Source organism: Aquarana catesbeiana, linkage group LG04, assembly GCF_042186555.1.
Source record: "Aquarana catesbeiana isolate 2022-GZ linkage group LG04, ASM4218655v1, whole genome shotgun sequence".
In the NCBI taxonomy this organism is placed as follows: Eukaryota; Metazoa; Chordata; class Amphibia; order Anura; family Ranidae; genus Aquarana; species Aquarana catesbeiana.
In genome coordinates, this window is record NC_133327.1 from 676,609,477 (window position 1) to 676,628,683 (window position 19,207).

Below are 19,207 nucleotides of genomic sequence, written 5' to 3' on the forward strand. Positions count from 1 at the left end.
GTGCATGCGGCCCATGTGTGTGTGAGAACAGCAGAGGGGAGGGGCGGCCGCGGTGCAGAGCGTATGGCGGCTATTGGAGAAGCTCTTGGCAGGGGATACTGAGGAGCAAAATCAACCAATCTACACTGTTCATGTAGGGGGGGGGGGGTGTGAGTAGTGCAGGAATCAGGTAGGTTAGTGTAGTGGCCAGTATAGAAATCACGTAGGTCAGTATAGTGGTCAGTATAGGAATCAGGTAGGTCAGTGTAGTGGTCAGTATAGAAATCACGTAGGTCAGTATAGTGGTCAGTATAGGAATCAGGTAGGTCAGTGTAGTGGTCAGTATAGGAATCAGGTAGGTCAGTGCAGTGGTCAGTATAGGAATCAGGTAGGTCAGTGTAGTGGTCAGTATAGGAATCAGGTAGGTCAGTGTTGTGGTCAGTATAGGAATCAGGTAGGTCAGTGTTGTGGTCAGTATAGGAATCAGGTAGGTCAGTGTAGTGGTCAGTATAGGGATCAGGTAGATCAGTGTAGGAATCAGGTAGGTTAGTGTAGTGGTCAGTGTAGGAGTCAGGTAGTTTAGTGTAGTGGTCAGTTTAGGAATCAGGAAGGTCAGTGTAGGAATCAGGTAGGTCAGTGTAGTGGTCAGTATAGGAATCAGGTAGCTTAATATAGTGGTCAGTATAGGAATCAGGTAAGTCAGTGTAGGGATCAGGTAGATCAGTGTAGGAATCAGGTAGGTTAGTGTAGTGGTCAGTGTAGGAATCAGGTAGTTTAGTGTAGTGGTCAGTATAGGAATCAGGTAAGTCAGTGTAGGAATCAGGTAGGTCAGTGTAGTGGTCAGTGTAGGAATCAGGTAAGTCAGTGTAGGAATCAGGTAGGTCAGTGTAGTGGTCAGTGTAGGAATCAGGTAAGTCAGTGTAGGAATCAGGTAGGTCAGTGTAGTGGTCAGTGTAGGAATCACGTAGGTTAGTGCAGTGGTCAGGTAGCAAGTGGTCATCCATCTTCGCCCCTCTTCCTTCCGGGGCCATGTGACGTCACTCGTTCCTGAAGAAACGACACGGGCGGCCGTTTCTTCAGAGTGGATGTGCCAGTGACATCATTGGCGCAGTATACAGTAAATATCTCCTGTACGGCGCACGTTTAGGAGATATTTACAGTACCTATAGGTACAAATTACAAAGGGAGGTTTGCAACCTCTTTCATTTCTTTAGCTAAAACCTTCAGGCTGTTCACACTTCACATTTCCTGAGCGTGCGACAAAATGCACAGGAATAACACATTTTGCCACCCATTTTGGAAAGGCACTACAACGCACTTCTCGCTTGTGGTGTCACTAACCACTTGCCTACTGGGCACTCTCACCCCCTTCCTGCCCAGTCCAATTTTCAGCTTTTAGCGCTGTCACACTTTGAATGGCAATTGCGCGGTCATGCAAACGCTGTACCCATATGACATTGTTATAATTTTTTTCACACAAGTAGAACTTTCTTTTGGTGGTATTTAAAGTGACACTAAAGCTTCATTTTAATTTTTTTAAACATAACAAACATGTCATAACTACCTCCACTGTGCAACTCGTTTTGCACAGAGTTACCCCGAACATCCTCTTCTGGGGTCCCCCGGCGGCTCTCGCGGCTCCTCCCCGCATTAGATAACCCCTTGGGAGAAGCGCTCTCCCGGGGGCATATCTTGCGGGCGCACTCCCGAGTCATTCATTCGGCGTCCATAGAAGCTGAATGTATGACTCGGCCCCGCCCCCCGGAGCCCGGGTCATTAGAGTGGATTGACAGCAACGGGAGCCAAAGGCTACGCTGCTATCAATCCATCCAATCAGGACCTGAGACACCGGCTTTTGCTGGTGTGCTCATTTCTCGGGGCGAGATAGAGGGGGTACAGGTAAGTAAAAGGAGGGCTCCAGGGGGGGGGGCTGCAGCATTACAGGAGGTTTTTCACCTCAATGCATAGAATGCATTGAGGTGAAAAACCTCGAAGGTTTACAACCCCTTTAATCACTTTGCATCCGGGCCATTTCTGACACTTCGCTCCTACAGTGAGGGAAAAAAGTATTTGATCCCCTGCTGATTTTGTACGTTTGCCCACTGACAAAGAAATATTCAGTCTATAATTTTAATGGTTTAAATTGATTTGCATTTTAATGAGTGAAATAAGTATTTGATCCCCTATCAATCAGCAAGATTTTTGGCTCCCAAGTGTCTTCTATTCGGGTAACGAGCTGAGATTAGGAGCACTCTCTGAGGCTGGGTTCACACATGTGCGGTGCGAATTGAAGCTCCGTTTTTCCAGCTAATTGACAAAGTAGTTGTTCAGCGTTTCACATCAGTTTTTGATCAGGATCAGGTCAAGACCGGTTTGGGCCAACGCCCTTCGGACAAAAGTCCACGGTTTTGTTGGCCAACAATCCGATCGTGTGTACGAGGCTTTAAAGCCTCGTACACACGATCGGGTTGTTGACCAACAAAACCGTGGACTTTTATCCGAAGGGCATTGGCCCAAACTTGTCTTGCATACACACGGCCACACAATTGTTGGCCAACAATTACGAACGTAGTGACGTAGTACGTGGTTTTTCAGCTCCTTAGCGTCATTCTTTGGGCTCCTTCTGCTAATTTCGTGTTAGTAAAAGTCTGGTGAGTGTTGATTCGCACTTTTCATTTCGCGCTTTTCAATTCGTTACTGAACTGCCGTTCGTCAACCAGCTATGTTGCGGAATCAGAGGAGATAACGTGTTATTTTTATTGGCCTTGGAGTTATTGCTTTGACATTTTTTTTTGGTTGAATAATGATTTCATTTGGTATGTTTTCTATATTTTTGGATGTATAGAATGCACTTTTTGGTTCAAGTTCTATTGGCAGATATCATGTCTAATTTTATTTGTTTTCTTTTTTTTAATGCACAATAAAAAAATTGTGTAGAATAATACTTGGCTATGTGTTTTACTTCAAATGACAGTTTGGGAGTAGGAAGTTACATTTTTAAAAAATACAATGTAAAATTGACAAGGGACACCAACATAGTCGTATCTTTGATCTTAAAAAATACGGATAATGGTGTTGTGGTAACTTGCACCAAATAGGAAAAAAAAAAAAGCATAATAATATTATTCTTGATATCACTAGAAAAAAAAGCCTTTGAAAATTAGTTTGCAATAACTCCATCAGTATCACCAGCAAAGCAGCTTCATTATTATCCAATTAAAGAAGAAAAGAATTGTGCGCTGCATTTCGAGATTTCATAATTTGCCACGCCAGGAATGTTCATTCTCCATTACGAGCGCTAGTTTACAAGACCGAACGCTTCTGGCTCATCCTTGCTTCCCAGCATGCGTGTTTGTACTTTGGACTTTTGTCCGACAGACTTGTGTACACACGCTCGGAAAATCCGACAAATGTGTGTCAGAAAATTTGACAACCCGCTATCCAATATTTGTTGGTGGAAAGTCCAACAACAATTGTCCGATGGAGCATACACACGGTCGGATTTACCGCCAACAGCCTTTCATCGAACATTTCCCGTCAGAAAGTCTGATCTTGTGTGCGCGGCTTAAGCGATGAGAGACTGTTTGCCTAAAATCCGACCGTTAGTACGCTCCATCAGACAATTGTTGTCCAACTTTTGGCCAACAAACGTTGGATGGCAGACTAGTAAATTTTCGCCGGATAATGGTCTGTTGTCAGATTTTCGTCTCATCTGTACAAAAGTACAAACACGCATGCTCAGAATCAATGCTCACCAACTTCTACTAACACGAAATTAGCAGAAGGAGCCGAAAGGGTGGCGCATAACAATTGAACTTCCTCTTTATCGGCTCATAGTACATCACTACGTTCGTGTTTGCTGACCGACAATTGTGTACCGTTTGTATGCAAGACAAGTTCCTGCCCTTCGGACAAAAGTCTGACACTCTGTTGTGGAGGCTTAATGCCTCGTACACACGATCCGATTGTTGGCAGGGGATTGTGTGATGACAGACTGTTGGCCTAAAATCCAACCGTTAGTACGCTCCTTCAGACAATTGTTGTACAACTTTCCGCCAACAAATGTTGGATGGCACGCTAGTAAATTTTTGGCGGACAGCGGTCTGTTGTCAGATTTTCGTATCGTGTGTACACAAGTCCGTCACACAAAAGTCCAAAGTAGAAACAGGCATGCTCGGAATCAATGCTCACCAAACACAACATTAGCAGAAGGTGCCCAAAGGGTGGTGTCAAGAGCTGAACTTCCATGTAGTACGTTACTACGTTTGTTTTTGTTGGCCAACAATTGTGTACCGTTTGTATGCAAGACAAGATCCCTGCACACGCCCTTCTGACAAAAGTCTGACGCTCAGTTGGCCAAAAATCTGATCGTGTGTACGAGGCTTAAAGCCTCGTACACACGATTGGATTTTCGGCAGGGAATTTTGTAATGACAGACTGTTTGCCTAAAATCCGACCGTTAGTATGCTCCTTCAGACAATTGTTTTCCAACTTTCCGCCAACAAATGTTGGCTGGCAGGCTAGTAAATTTTCAAGAAAAGTTCCTGGCACACGCCCTTCGGACAAAAGTCTGACGCTCTGTTGGCCAACACAATGTGTACGAGGCTTAAGATTTTAGGACAACAGTCTGTCAACAGACAATCCCCTGCCAACAATCGTACCGTGTGTATGAGGCTTTAGGCTCGATTCACACTAATGCGTTTTTTAATGCATTTTGCAATTTGCAAAAATGCAGGGAAATTTTTTAACATGGGTTCCTATGGAAGATGTTCACATCAATGCATTTTTGTGCCTCTGTGTTTTTGGAAAGAGTTGGGGACTTTTTTACCCGCAAAATGCAGCGTTTTGCATTCAACGAACCCGCATTCAAAACGCAAGTACCGGATTTTGCCCCGATTCGCGTTTTGCGATTTGTGTTTTTTTTTTTGAGCTGTACATACACTTTATATAGCTGGTTGCTAAGGAGGGGGCCGGGAAGCCGGTCACCACGTCCTTAACAACCGATGAGTCATCCGCTGTCAGCGGGCTTCCCCGCTGAATGTAAAAAAGAAAAGACTTCCAGGCTACAAACAAAAATTGTGACAAAACAGCGTTGGGTCCCCCCCAGGTCCATACCAGGCCCTTTGGTCTAGTATGGATTTGGAGGGGACCCACCACACCAAAATTTTTTTTTAAATGGCGTGGGGGCCCCCCCAAAATCCATACCAGACCCTTATCCGAGCATGCAGCCCGGCAGGTAAGGAAAGGAAGGGGGTGAGCGAGCGCCCCCCCCGAACCATACCAGGCCGCATGCCCTCAACATGGGGGAGTGGGAGCTTTGGGGCAGGAGGTGCTCTGCGCCCCCCACCCCAAAGCACCTTGCCCCCATGTTGATGGGGACAAGGGCCTCTTCCCGACAACTCTTGCCCGATGGTTGTCAGGGTCTGTGGGTGGGGGGCTTATCGGTATCTCGAAACCCCCTTTAACAAGGGGGCCCCCAGATCCCGGCCTCCCCCCCATGTGAATGAGTATGGGGTACATTGTACCGCTACCCATTCACCAAAAAAAAAGTGTAGTGTGAAAAAATACAGTAGACAGTTTTTGACAAGTCTTTTATTAAAAATATCTTCTTCTTCCCCGCTTCTTCCTCTGGTCTTCATTCATCTTCTCCCGCATCTTCCTCCTCCTCTTCCTCCTCCGGGCTTCCCCTTCTCCCGCTGCTTCTTCTTTCCCCTGTTTTCTTTGTCCGGTGTTCTCCTTCCTCTGCCACCGCTGACCCTCCTCCGATGTTGCGTCCCGCTGATCTGTCCGCATCGATGTCAAACATGTCCTAGATAAAAATGGGGGAGTGGCCATCGTATGACGCCATTTGGAGACCCCACCCCCTTGTGACATCATGGACCTATAATTCCCCGGGCAGTGACGTCACAAGGGGGCGGGGTCTCAGGGTGACGTCATATGACGGCCATGCCCCCGTCGTTATCTAAGACGTTTGACATTGCGCGAGCAGAGCATCGGAGGAGGGTCGGCGGCGGGAGCGGGACTCAACATTGGAGGAGGGTCATCGGCGGGAGCGGGACTCAGCATCGGAGGAGGGTCGTCAGAGGAAGGGAGAAGGAGAAGCCTGGAGGAGGAAGATGCTGGAGAATATGGAGGAAGACCGGAAGAAGAAGTGGGGAAGAAGAAGATATTTTTAATAAAAGACTTTTCAAAAACTGTCTACTGTATTTTTTCACACTTCACTACTCTTTTTTTTGGTGAATGAGTAACGGTACAATGTACCAAATACTCATTCACATAGGGGGGAGGCCGGGATCTGGGTGCCCCCTTGTTAAATGGGGCTTCCAGATTCCGATAAGCCCCCCCGTCCGCAGACCCCGACAACCACCGGGCAAGGGTTGTCGGGAAGAGGCCCTTGTCCCCATTAAAATGGGGGCAAGGTGCTTTGTGGTGGGGGCGCAGAGCCCCCCCTGCCCCAAAGCACCCACCCCCCTATGTTGAGGGCATGTGGCCTGGTATGGTTCAGGAGAGGGGGGGGGGGGCGCTAGCTCATCCCCCTTCTTTCCTTAACTACCAGGCTGCATGCTCAGATAAGGGTCTGGTATGGGTTTTGGGGAGACCCCACGCCATTTTTAAAAAAATTTTGGCATGGGGGTCCCCTCCGAATCATTACTAGACCCAAGGGCCTGGTATGGACCGGGGGGAGGGGGGAATCCCACGCTGTTTTTTTTCACGATTTTTTTTTTTCGCCGGCAATTCTTTTTTTTTACATTCAGCGGGGAAGCCCGCTGACAGCTGATGACTCATCAGTTATTAACCACTTAAGGACCGCCTCACGCCGATATACATCGGCAAGGTGGCACGGACAGGCAGAATCACGTACATATACGTGATCTGCCTTCCGCTGGTGGGGGGTCCGATCGGACCCCCCCGGTGCCCAAGGCGGTCCGCTTCTGACCAGCGGCGATCAGAGATGAGGGGGAGACCATCCATTCGTGGCCCCCCCCCTCGCGATCGCCGCCGGCCAATCAGATCATTCCTTTGCTGCTGTATGCTAAACAGCAGCAAAGGAAATTATGTCATCTCTCCTCGGCTCTGTATTTTCCGTTCCGGCGCCGAGGAGAGAAGACTTCAATGTGAGTGCACAACACATACAGTAGAACATGCCAGGCACACAAAGCACCCCCCTTTACCCCCCGATCCCCCCCTAATCCCCCTCCCCCCCCCCGTCACACTGACACCAAGCAGTTTTTTTATTTTTTTTTCTGATTACTGCATGGTGTCAGTTTGTGACAGTTACTGTGTTAGGGCAGTTATGGTTAGCCCCCTTTAGGTCTAGGGTACCCCCCTAACCCCCCCTAATAAAGTTTTAACCCCTTGATCACCCCCTGTCGCCAGTGTCACTAAGCGATCATTTTTCTGATCGCTGTATTAGTGTCACTGGTGACGATAGTTAGGGAGGTAAATATTTAGGTTCGCCGTCAGCGTTTTATAGTGACAGGGACCCCCATATACTATCTAATAAATGTTTTAACCCCTTGATTGCCCCCTAGTTAACCCTTTCACCAGTGATCACCGTATAACTGTTACAGGTGACACTGGTTAGTTCGTTTATTTTTTATAGTGTCGGGGCACCCGCCATTTATTACCTGTGACAGACTTAGCCGGGAAAGAGACTTTTGGAGGGGACTGTATGCTAGCCTCTTGCCGATCGATCGGGGGCCCTTGCATTTGGGGGAACGGTGCTCTTTGTGAGCTGTATGTCTGGGGACCCTGGATTTGCCATATTGGAATAGTGGCTGATTCATAATGCTGGGACAGATACTGTTAGGAGATGCTAATGTAAATTCCAACACCTGTCTGTCTATTGTCTGCTAAAATGTGTATTGTAAATAAGTCTACTATGGGATCTAAGAGTCATTAGATCCCCATTGTTATTTGTGTTAATTAACTCTGCTATTGTGTGAAGAAGAGTCTATGTTGATTGTGATAATGTTGATTGGATTTTCTGAACTACAAGACGGCCAGTCTGGCCTAACGGTCATGTCTGAGTCATCTAGTCTGTCTAAAGGGCTTAGTTAATTAGCTCATGTTAATTAGGGTAATTAGGTTACAGCTGTATTGTTAGAGTAATATGAGCAGGAGGTCTGCACCTACACTTTGAGTGTATAAAAGCCTGTATTTTGTCAATAAAGATAGATTCCTGGTTGAACTTACATGCAGCCTGCCTGGTGTTTGTTCTGAGCTATCGCAACTGGACTAGAACGGCACAGAGCTGTAGTTCTAATCCCGGAACATTGGATGACCGAACCATCAGACTTTGCAATCTGATTCAGTAGCTGCAGAGGAGTGTCGGGAGAGTGGAACCGAGCAAGCAAGGGGCTCGTTACATTGGTTGGCAGCCGTGGGATTTGCTCTCCAGTTACTGGGACACTCCAAACCACCACAGTGAATGGCCAGCTATGCAGCCTGCAGGAGAGCCACACTGAAAGACTTACTTGAGAGCCGTGGAGGGACCGGTGGGACAAAGAACAAGGCCACCTTGATCAGTGAGCTAGCCAAGATGGATTGGAGGGAATGGTGGGATCGTGCTTCCTTGCCGTGAACACATCCAAACCATCACCTGGATCCAAGGTAGCAGGATAGCAGGAGAGGAGAAATACCAGCCACCATGGATGAGGAATTCAGAAGAAGGTTGCAAGAGGAGATACAGCACAGAGGACCAGTATCAGAGCAGGTCCTGCTAGGATGGTTTGATTCTATCCGCTGTGAACTCTGGAAGGAAGAGCTAGCCCGTGAGCAGCGACACCAGGGAAAAGTTCTCCCCTCCGTCCATGTGAGGTACTGGTCGCAGTATGAAGTGCGAATGCTGTTTTTGGGGGAACAGCTGAACCAGGAGTGGACAGCCGAGTTAAACAGGCTGATCTGGGCAGAAATGCGGTTGGACGAGAGCTACAGAGCCCTCCAGTGGTATGTAGCCCAAGTGTGCCCATGGACAGCGGATGACAGCCCCACGGAAGGCTTTGACTACGATGGCCTGGGATTGTTATACTGGAGGCTGTCCAGGGACCCTGACTTTGGAAGTGATCGGGAGTGGCGTTTGAAGGAAATAATGGAGCACAGAGAGTGGAGACTGAATGTCTCAGAAGTGCACTGGGCACTGGAAGATTTGGAGTTTCTGGCCGTTCAGGAATGGGATTTGGAGTTCGCCTACAAACAGCTGTTAGACTCTGCTCAGCAGGTTGACAACTCTGAAATCCTGGCTGAAGAGTTGACAATGTGGCAGAGTAACGGTGTGCTTTGCCAACCTGCACCCGCAGCTATGGAGGCGGAGGTCTTATGGCGGATGCAGCAAGTGCTGACTGACCTTGAGGAACCTGTTTCTGCATTGGATGATCTTGGATGGAGGAATGTGCCTGTCCAGCAGAATGCCAGAGAATCGGCAGTGGAAAATCTGAAGATTGCCGTCCCCAAACCTGAAGTACTGACAACAGGGCAGAGCTCTGCTAACCTCTGCCCAGCACTGATAGCATCTTCTGGGTTCCACGGAGAGGAGATGGTGAACCTTTATCCCCAGACACCAGTAGCAGAGACAGGGGATTTGATAGACTTTTCTGCTGAGGAAGAACAACCTGGTGAGCCTCCAGCAGAAGAAGAGCTGTTATTAGGGCCAAACTTCACTGTGCTCTGCCCAGCACTGATAGCATCTTGTGGGTTCCAGGGACAGGAGATGGTGAACCGTTATCCCCAGACACCAGTTGCAGAGACAGGGGATTTGATAGACTTTTCTGCTGAGGAAGAACAACCTGGTGAGCCTCCAGCAGAAGAGGAGCTGTTATTAGGGCCAAACTTCACTATGCTCTGCCCAGCACCAACAGAAGTATCTGTGAAGTCACAAGGAACTTCCCCAGCTGAAGCGCTGGCAACCGGACAGAGGGTCCAAGATCTCTGCCCTACACCTGCGGCGGTTCCGGAGGCTCAGAGTGAGAAGGAGGTGCTCACGTCCCAGCAGCAGATCAGGATACAGGGGGAGAAGGGAGAGGAGGTGTTCGTCATCCCTCCACAACAGTTAGCCGGAGCAGATGGTGTGGGGTTTCCAGCAGAAGAGCTGGCAACAGGGCCGAGTACTGCTGGACTCTGCCCTCAACTAACAGAGGATGGATGTCCTTTGAAGGTGGATGGGACTTCAGTCTCCACCTGTACACCCCAGGGATGCTGGGCAGTCGGCCCAGATCCACAACAGCATGAAGGAGTGAGCCCAGACACCCTGTCTTCTCTCCAGCGGCAGAAAGGACTCCAGGGAGAAGGGCCAGTCCAGGCCTCTCCCCAGTGGCAGATATGTTCTCTGAGAGAGGCAGAGGTTGGCTGGGTGAGTAATACTTTGTTTGGAACAATTTGTTTGGGGTACTGTGTGGGTACAGGCATTAGAGGACTGGAACTACTGACTAACTTCGGAGTCAACCCGTCTGGGGTCTCCTCCTGTGTCCTGCCGAAAGGGGAGAAATGTGACAGACCTAGCCAGGAAAGAGACTTTTGGAGGGGACTGTATGCTAGCCTCTTGCCGATCGATCGGGGCTCCTTGCATTTGGGGGAATGGTGCTCTTTGTGAGCTGTATGTCTGGGGACCCTGGATTTGCCATATTGGAATAGTGGCTGATTCATAATGCTGGGACAGATACTGTTAGGAGATGCTGATGTAAATTCCAACACCTGTCTGTCTATTGTCTGCTAAAATGTGTATTGTAAATAAGTCTTCTATGGGATCTAAGAGTCATTAGATCCCCATTGTTATTTGTGTTAATTAACTCTGCTATTGTGTGAAGAAGAGTCTATGTTGATTGTGATAATGTTGATTGGATTTTCTGAACTACAAGACGGCCAGTCTGGCCTAACGGTCATGTCTGAGTCATCTAGTCTGTCTAAAGGGCTTAGTTAATTAGCTCATGTTAATTAGGGTAATTAGGTTACAGCTGTATTGTTAGAGTAATATGAGCAGGAGGTCTGCACCTACACTTTGAGTGTATAAAAGCCTGTATTTTGTCAATAAAGATAGATTCCTGGTTGAACTTACATGCAGCCTGCCTGGTGTTTGTTCTGAGCTTTCACAACTGGACTAGAACGGCACAGAGCTGTAGTTCTAATCCCGGAACATTGGATGACCGAACCATCAGACTTTGCAATCTGATTCAATAGCTACAGAGGAGTGTCGGGAGAGTGGAACCGAGCGAGCCAGGGGCTAGTTACATTACCGAATAAAGGTTTAGCCCCCTGATCGCCCGGCGGTGATATGCGTCGCCCCAGGCAGCGTCAGATTAGCGCCAGTACCGCTAACACCCACGCACGCAGCATACGCCTCCCTTAGTGGTATAGTATCTGAACGGATCAATATCTGATCCGATCAAATCTATACTAGCGTCCCCAGCAGTTTGGGGTTCCCAAAAACGCAGTTTTAGTGGGATCAGCCCAGATACCTGCTAGCACCTGCGTTTTGTCCCTCCGCCCAGCCCACCCAAGTGCAGTATCGATCGATCACTGTCACTTACAAAACACTAAACACATAACTGCAGCGTTCGCAGAGTCAGGCCTGATCCCTGCGATCGCTAACAGTTTTTTTGGTAGCGTTTTGGTGAACTGGCAAGCACCAGCCCCAGGCAGCGTCAGGTTAGCGCCAGTACCGCTAACACCCACGCACGCACCATACACCTCCCTTAGTGGTATAGTATCTGAACGGATCAATATCTGATCCGATCAGATCTATACTAGCGTCCCCAGCAGTTTAGGGTTCCCAAAAACGCAGTGTTAGCGGGATCAGCCCAGATACCTGCTAGCACCTGCGTTTTGCCCCTCCGCTCGGCCCAGCCCAGCCCACCCAAGTGCAGTATCGATCGATCACTGTCACTTACAAAACACTAAACGCATAACTGCAGCGTTCGTAGAGTCAGGCCTGATCCCTGCGATCGCTAACAGTTTTTTTGGTAGCGTTTTGGTGAACTGGCAAGCACCAGTGGCCTAGTACACCCTGGTCGTAGTCAAACCAGCACTGCAGTAACACTTGGTGACGTGGCGAGTCCCATAAGTGCAGTTCAAGCTGGTGAGGTGGCAAGCACAAGTAGTGTCCCGCTGCCACCAAGGAGAAGACAAACACAGGCCCGTCGTGCCCATAGTGCCCTTCCTGCTGCATTCGCCAATCCTAATTGGAAACCCACCACTTCTGCAGCGCCCGTACTTCCCCCATTCACATCCCCAACCAAATGCAGTCGGCTGCATGAGAGGCCTTTTTTATGTCCTCCCGAGTACCCCTACCCAGCGAACCCCCCCAAAAAAGATGTCGTGTCTGCAGCAAGCGCGGATATAGGCGTGACACCCGCTATTATTGTCCCTCCTGTCCTGATAATCCTGGTCTTTGCATTAGTGAATGTTTTGAACTCTACCATACACTAGTTGAGTATTAGCGTAGGGTACAGCATTGCACAGACTAGGCACACTTTCACAGGGTCTCTCAAGATGCCATGGCATTTTGAGAGACCCGAACCTGGAACCGGTTACAGTTATAAAAGTTAGTTACAAAAAAAGTGTAAAAAAAAAAAAAAAAAAAAAAATATATATATATATATATATATATAATATATATATTCTCCTGAGTATGGGGATACCACATATGTGGGACTTTTTGGGAACCTAGCCGCGTACGGGGCCCCGAAAACCAATCACTGCCTTCAGGATTTCTAAGGGCGTAAATTTTTGATTTCACTCCTCACTACCTATCACAGTTTTGAAGGCCATAAAATGCCCAGATGGCACAACCCCCCCCCCAAATGACCCCATTTTGGAAAGTAGACACCCCAAGCTATTTGCTGAGAGGCATGTTGAGTCCATGGAATATTTTATATTTTGACACAAGTTGCGGGAAAGTGACAAATTTTTTTTTTTTTGCACAAAGTTGTCACTAAATGATATATTGCTCACACAGGCCATGGGCATATGTGGAATTGCACCCCAAAATACATTTAGCTGCTTCTCCTGAGTATGGGGATACCACATGTGTGGGACTTTTTGGGAGCCTAGCCGGGTACGGGGCCCTGAAAACCAATCACCGCCTTCAGGATTTCTAAGGGTGTAAATTTTTGATTTCACTCTTCACTGCCTATCACAGTTTCGGAGGCCATGGAATGCCCAGGTGGCACAAAACCCCCCCAAATGACCCCATTTTGGAAAGTAGACACCCCCAGCTATTTGCTGAGAGGCATGGTGAGTATTTTGCAGCTCTCATTTGTTTTTGAAAATGAAGAAAGACAAGTAAAAACATTTTTTTTTCTTTTTTCAATTTTCAAAACTTTGTGACAAAAAGTGAGGCCTGCAAAATACTCACTATACCTCTCAGCAAATAGCTTGGGGTGTCTACTTTCCAAAATGGGGTCATTTGGGGGGGTTTTTTATAACTTTTGCGCAAACCAATAAATATACGCTTATTGACATTTTTTTTACCAAAGACATGTGGCCGAATACATTTTGGCCTAAATGTATGACTAAAATTGAGTTTATTGGATTTTTTTTATAACAAAAAGTAGAAAATATAATTTTTCTTCAAAATTTTCGGTCTTTTTCCGTTTATAGCGCAAAAATAAAAACGGCAGAGTTGATCAAATACCATCAAAAGAAAGCTCTATTTGTGGGAAGAAAAGGACGCAAATTTCGTTTGGGTACAGCATTGCATGACCGCGCAATTAGCAGTTAAAGCAACGCAGTGCCAAATTGGAAAAAGTCCTCTGGTCCTTAGGCAGCATAATGGTCCGGGGCTAAAGTGGTTAAGGACATGGCGGCCGGCTTCCCAGCACCCTCCTTAGCAACCAGCTATATACAATGTAAAAAAAAAAAAACGCAAATCGCTATAATAACACGGTAAAAACGCGTGTCCAAAAACGTGTACCGCAAAAAAAGCACTGCAGAAACGCTCAAAAGCAACAAGCATCGATGTGACTTGAGCCTTAAAGAGAGTGCTTCTAATCTCGACTTGTTACCTGTATAAATGTATAAAAGACACCTGTCCACGGATCAATCAGATGCAATACACACAGTCTCTGACACTCAAGGTTTCCGGCATGCGAGGATCTGGACCAGCGCCATCCGTGCCCAACTCCAATTTCTCCACCAACTGTGACGATCCGGGGTGATTAGGCTCTATTGGTGCATCCGAGTTGAAGAAATTGTGTCAGTCCAACTGCATTTTCAAGGGCATGGCCGCCCATTTTTATTCAAAAGAAACAAATTTCAAAAATAAACATCAGATTCCCTCGCAGGAGTATTCAGCATTACAGTCCTGCTTCAGAACAACCAGCATTCAGCCTTCCTGGCTAAAACACAGCACTCCTGCTCAGGCCTTAGACCTTAGGCCTTGGTCTGTCTTCCTCAGACCTGACGTTTAGCACCTCTTGCAATTTTTGCAATTTTTTATGTCACACTATATTTGCGCAGCGGCTTTTCAAACTCAATAAAAAAAAAAAAAAAAAACTACAATGCTTAGAATTTCTCCATAGGCGATGCTTTAAACGACTTTGCAGGTTATCAGTTTAGAGTTACACAGGAGGTCTGGTGCTAGAATTATTGCTTATGCTCTGACGTTCATGACAATACCTCACGTGTGTGATGCCATCACCGTTTACAAAGGCGTGCAGGATTTATTTACTGTATTTATTGGCGTATAACACTCACTTTTTCACCATAAAAATCGGGTGCAAATATTGTGTGCGTGTTATACGCCAATACTTCAATTTTAGCTGCCTTGTAGGGGACAGGGAGGGGGGCGGGATGAGCGCCATCAGATTATATAGTGAGAATCTCCAGTTTACTTGGCGGCCTCTGTAATGAGAAGTCCCGTCTCCTGGGCTCCATTGGACCACTGTTCTGTCTATCATAGGAGATTCTCACCGTATGTAATCTGTGGGCGCTCCCCCCCCCTCTAGGCTGCAGATGGGCATCGATCAGGCTGCACTGATGGAAATGGGGAGGCTGATGCATTGATGGCAATGGTGAGGCTGCTGCATAGATGGCAATGGTGAGGCTGCATTGATGTGGACTGATGAGGCTGCATTGATGGCACTTGTGAGACTGCAGATGGGCACTGACCCTTATTTTGCTTCAAAGTTCCTTATTTAAAATTTTTAGTTTTTTTCCTGAAACTTCCCTCTTAAAATGAATGTGCTTATACGCCTGTGCGTGTTATACGCCGATAAATACGGTATTTATTTTATTTTATACAAATTATACTATACTATACTAACTTTATTGCTATCACAAGGGATGAACAACATCCCTTGTGAAAGCATGGGCTGTGACAGGTCCTCTTTATGGAGAGATTTGAGGTCTATTAGACCCCAAATCTCTTCTCTGGCCTCCCAAGCAGCCGATCTGACAGAGATCGGTCTGATCTGCTGCTTTCCTGGCTGCTGGTGGCCAGGTAAACAAAGGGGCGAAACCAAAAGGGACAAACTACTCTTCGCTCCCGGTTTCTGGGGTTACAAAGAGAGGGGAACGATATCAGTTCCTCTCTCTCTCTGTACAGGGCAGCCATTGCCGCTGGGTGCATCGCTCCTGGGCACCGTTATGGGACAGGAGAGGCGGGATTATTTCTGCATGAAAGAGAATCGCCGGTTGAAAAGATTGATACTGGGATGATGCCTGTAGGTGCAGGCATCATCCTGGTAGAACCACTAAAACACAAGGCAGATCACCACTTGGTTTTTTATTTTTTGCTAAACAAACGAAAAAAGTTTTTCTTGGTTTCTGTTCAAAAATTTCCAAATAAGTAATATTTCTCCTTCACTGATAAGCACTGATAGGCATCGCTGGTGGGCACTGATAGGCATCACTGGTGGGAACTGATAAGCATCACTGGTGGGCATTGTTGGGGCTGCACTCAGCGCTGTATTTTGGAATAGGCCGACAAGGCCCGGGCCAAGGGCGGCACTTTGAGGGGGGGGCGGCAAAAAAGCTGCCCCCCCCCGCACGAAAAAAAGCCCCTTCCCTCAAGCCCCTACTGGTGCCCGAGTGTTGCTGGAGACATGGCGGTGCCCGGGTGTTGCTGGAGACATGGCGGTGCCCGGGTGTTGCTGGCCACATGTCGGTGCTCAGGTGTTGCTGGCCGAATAGTGGTGCCCGAGTGTTGCTGGCTGCATGGCGATGCTCGGGTGTTGCAGGCGACATGCCGGTACTCAGGTGTTCCTGGGCCCATGGTGGTGCCCGAGTGTTGCTGGTGACATGGCGGTGCCCAGGAGTTGCTGGAGACATGGCGGTGCCTGGGTGTTGCTGGTGGCATGGCGGTGCTCAGGTGTTGCTGGCGATGTGGCGGTGCCTGGGTCTTGCTGGCCACATGGCGGTGCCCGGGTGTTGCTGGCAATATGGCGGGGCCCGGGTGTTACTGGTGGCATGGCGGTGCCCGGTGTTGCTGGCAGCATGGCGGTGCCCGGCTGTTACTGGCGGCATGGCGGTGCCCGGGTGTTGCTGGCGATGTGGCGGTGCCCGGCTGTTGCTGGCCACATGTCGGTGCTCAGATGTTGCGGGCCGAATAGTGGTGCCCGAGTGTTGCTGACTGCATGGCGGTGCTCGGGTGTTGCTGGCAACATGGCGGTGCTCAGGTGTTCATGGCGACATGGCGGTGCCCAGGTGTTGCTGTCAGCGTGGCGGTACCCGGGTGTTGCTGGCGGCATGGCAGTGCCGGGTGTTGCTGGCGACATGACGGTGCTCGGGTGTTGCTGGCCGCATGGCGGTGCCTGGGTGTTGCTGGCAACATGCCAGTGCCCGGGTGTTGCTGGCCACATGGCGGGGCCCGGGTGTTGCTGGTGGCATAGCGGTGCCCAGTGTTGCTGGCAGCATGGCGGTGCCCGGGTGTTGCTGGTGACATGGCGGTGCCCGGCTGTTACTGGCGGCATGGCGGTGCCCGGGTGTTGCTGGCGACGTGGCAGTGCCCAGGTGTTGCTGGCAGCATGGCGGTACCCGGGTGATGCTGGTGGCATGGCAGTGCCCAGGTGTTGCTGGCAGGATGGCAGTTCCCCCGGGTGTTGCTGGCAGCATGGCAGTGCCCGGGTGTTGGTGGCGACATGTGTGTGTGTATGTACTTTACTCTTGCCCCTAATCCTGTACAATCCCAACTGCTTTTTTTTATGCTCGTTCACAATGTTGGTAAGGACTGACACTCCTCTTTTCAGAGGAATTTGACATGCAGTGAAGAGGCAATATGTTGCCTCAGCAAAGCCTGTTTTAACCCCTTAAATGCAGTATCACAGTGCTGCAACTGCGTGCAATGCACATGGTTGCAGGTTGGTTGGCCCCATTCACCTGGGCCATGTACGCAGTCTCTGACCGTCCCTTGGGCCATACCAGCAGTCTCTGACCGTCCCTTGTGCCATGCCCGTAGTCTCTGACCGTCCCTTGTGCCATGCCCGCAGTCTCAGACCGTCCCTTGTGCCATGCCGTAGTCTCTGACCGTCCCTTGTGCCATGCCCGCAGTCTCAGACCGTCCCTTGTGCCATACCAGCAGTCTCAGACCGTCCCTTGTGCCATGCCCGCAGTCGCAGACCGTCCCTTGTGCCATGCCCGTAGTCTCTGACCGTCCCTTGTGCCATGCCCGCAGTCGCAGACCGTCCCTTGTGCCATGCCCGTAGTCTCTGACCGTCCCTTGTGCCATGCCCGCAGTCTCAGACCGTCCCTTGTGCCATACCAGCAGTCTCTGACCGTCCCTTGTGCCATGCCTGTAGTCTCTGACCGTCCCTTGTGCCATGGCCGCAGTCTCAGACCGTCCCTTGTGCCATGCCCGCAGTCTCTGACCATCCCTTGTGCCATGCCCGCAGTCTCTGTGGACCGCAATATAAGGGGGAGCTCTGTGGACTCTTTTGTAAAGAAAGGGCTATGGTTACCAGAGACCCCCCTTATATCAGAATTTCCTATTACACCAGAGTCTGCAGCAGTCCCTTTAACATCAGAGTTCTACTTTACATTGGGGTGTGGCCTCGACGGGAAGGGGTGGGTCATATTTAAATTAGGGGGTGCACGAGTTTAGTCAGGCCTAGGGCAGCACAAAACCTAAATACACCACTGGCTGCACTGATAATCAGGACATTGATGATCAGTGCCCTGATTATCAGTGTAGATGTCCCCCATGTGGATTTGCTGCTTATCAGCTCTCCTTACACACTGTCAGCGTGTGGAGAGGAATGCTGATAACCAACAAATCCTGTTTATACTGTGACCAGCTGTTATTGGACACAGGTGGTCACATCATAAAGAGCTGCTGTGATTGGATCTTTACAATGATATGTGATCAGCTGTGTCCGAAGAACACGGCGATTACAGATCAGTGCCGATGCATGCATAGGGAAGGACGTCTATAGACGCCCTCCTAGCAATGTTTCGGCTATAGCGAGGGTGGGAAGAGGTTAACCCCTTCCCGCCGGGCCTATTGTAAAATGACAGCCATTAGAGCTGCATGATTTTGGTTAAAATGAGAATCACGATTTTTTTGCTTAGAATAAAGATCACAATTCTCACGGTGTAACATCATCTTTCACATTATGCAAAAAAATTGTGCTAACTTTACTGTTTCGTTTTTTCTGTTAAAACCGCTGCGCAAATACAGTGTTACATAAAATATTGCAACAACCACTGTTTTATTCTGTAGGGTCTCTGCTAAAAATATATATATACTGTTTGGGGGTTCTAAGTACTTTTCTAGCAATAAATATATTGATTTTAACTTGTAAGCAACAAGTGTCAGGAAAAGGTTTAGTCTTTAAGCGGTTAAACTTCCCTCATCTACAGACAGAAGTTAATTCCTTTGATCTAAGAATGAAATGTTACTTTATTTGTTTATAGTTATCCAGATGTTGTGATAAAAATTTTTTTTTTTTTTTTTTCAGCTGTCAGAGAACGCTCTGCACTTGCTCTGCACTTTAAAGCGGGATTCCGGCCAGCTAAAAAAATGTTTTTAAAGTCAGCAGCTACAAACACTGTAGCTGCTGACTTTAAATAAGTAGACTTACCTGTCTTGGGTGCCCGCGATGTCGGCCGCCCGAGGCCGACCGGTCCCTCGGCTCTCGGGGCACTGTCGTCCTAGGTAAGGGAAACAGGCAGTGGAGCCTTGCGGCTTCACTGCCAGTTTCCTGCTGCACACGTGCGAGTGGCGCGGCGATCTGTGAATGGCCCCGTGGTTTTCTGGGAACACACACAGTTCTCAGAAGGCAACAGGGCCGCTCAGCTA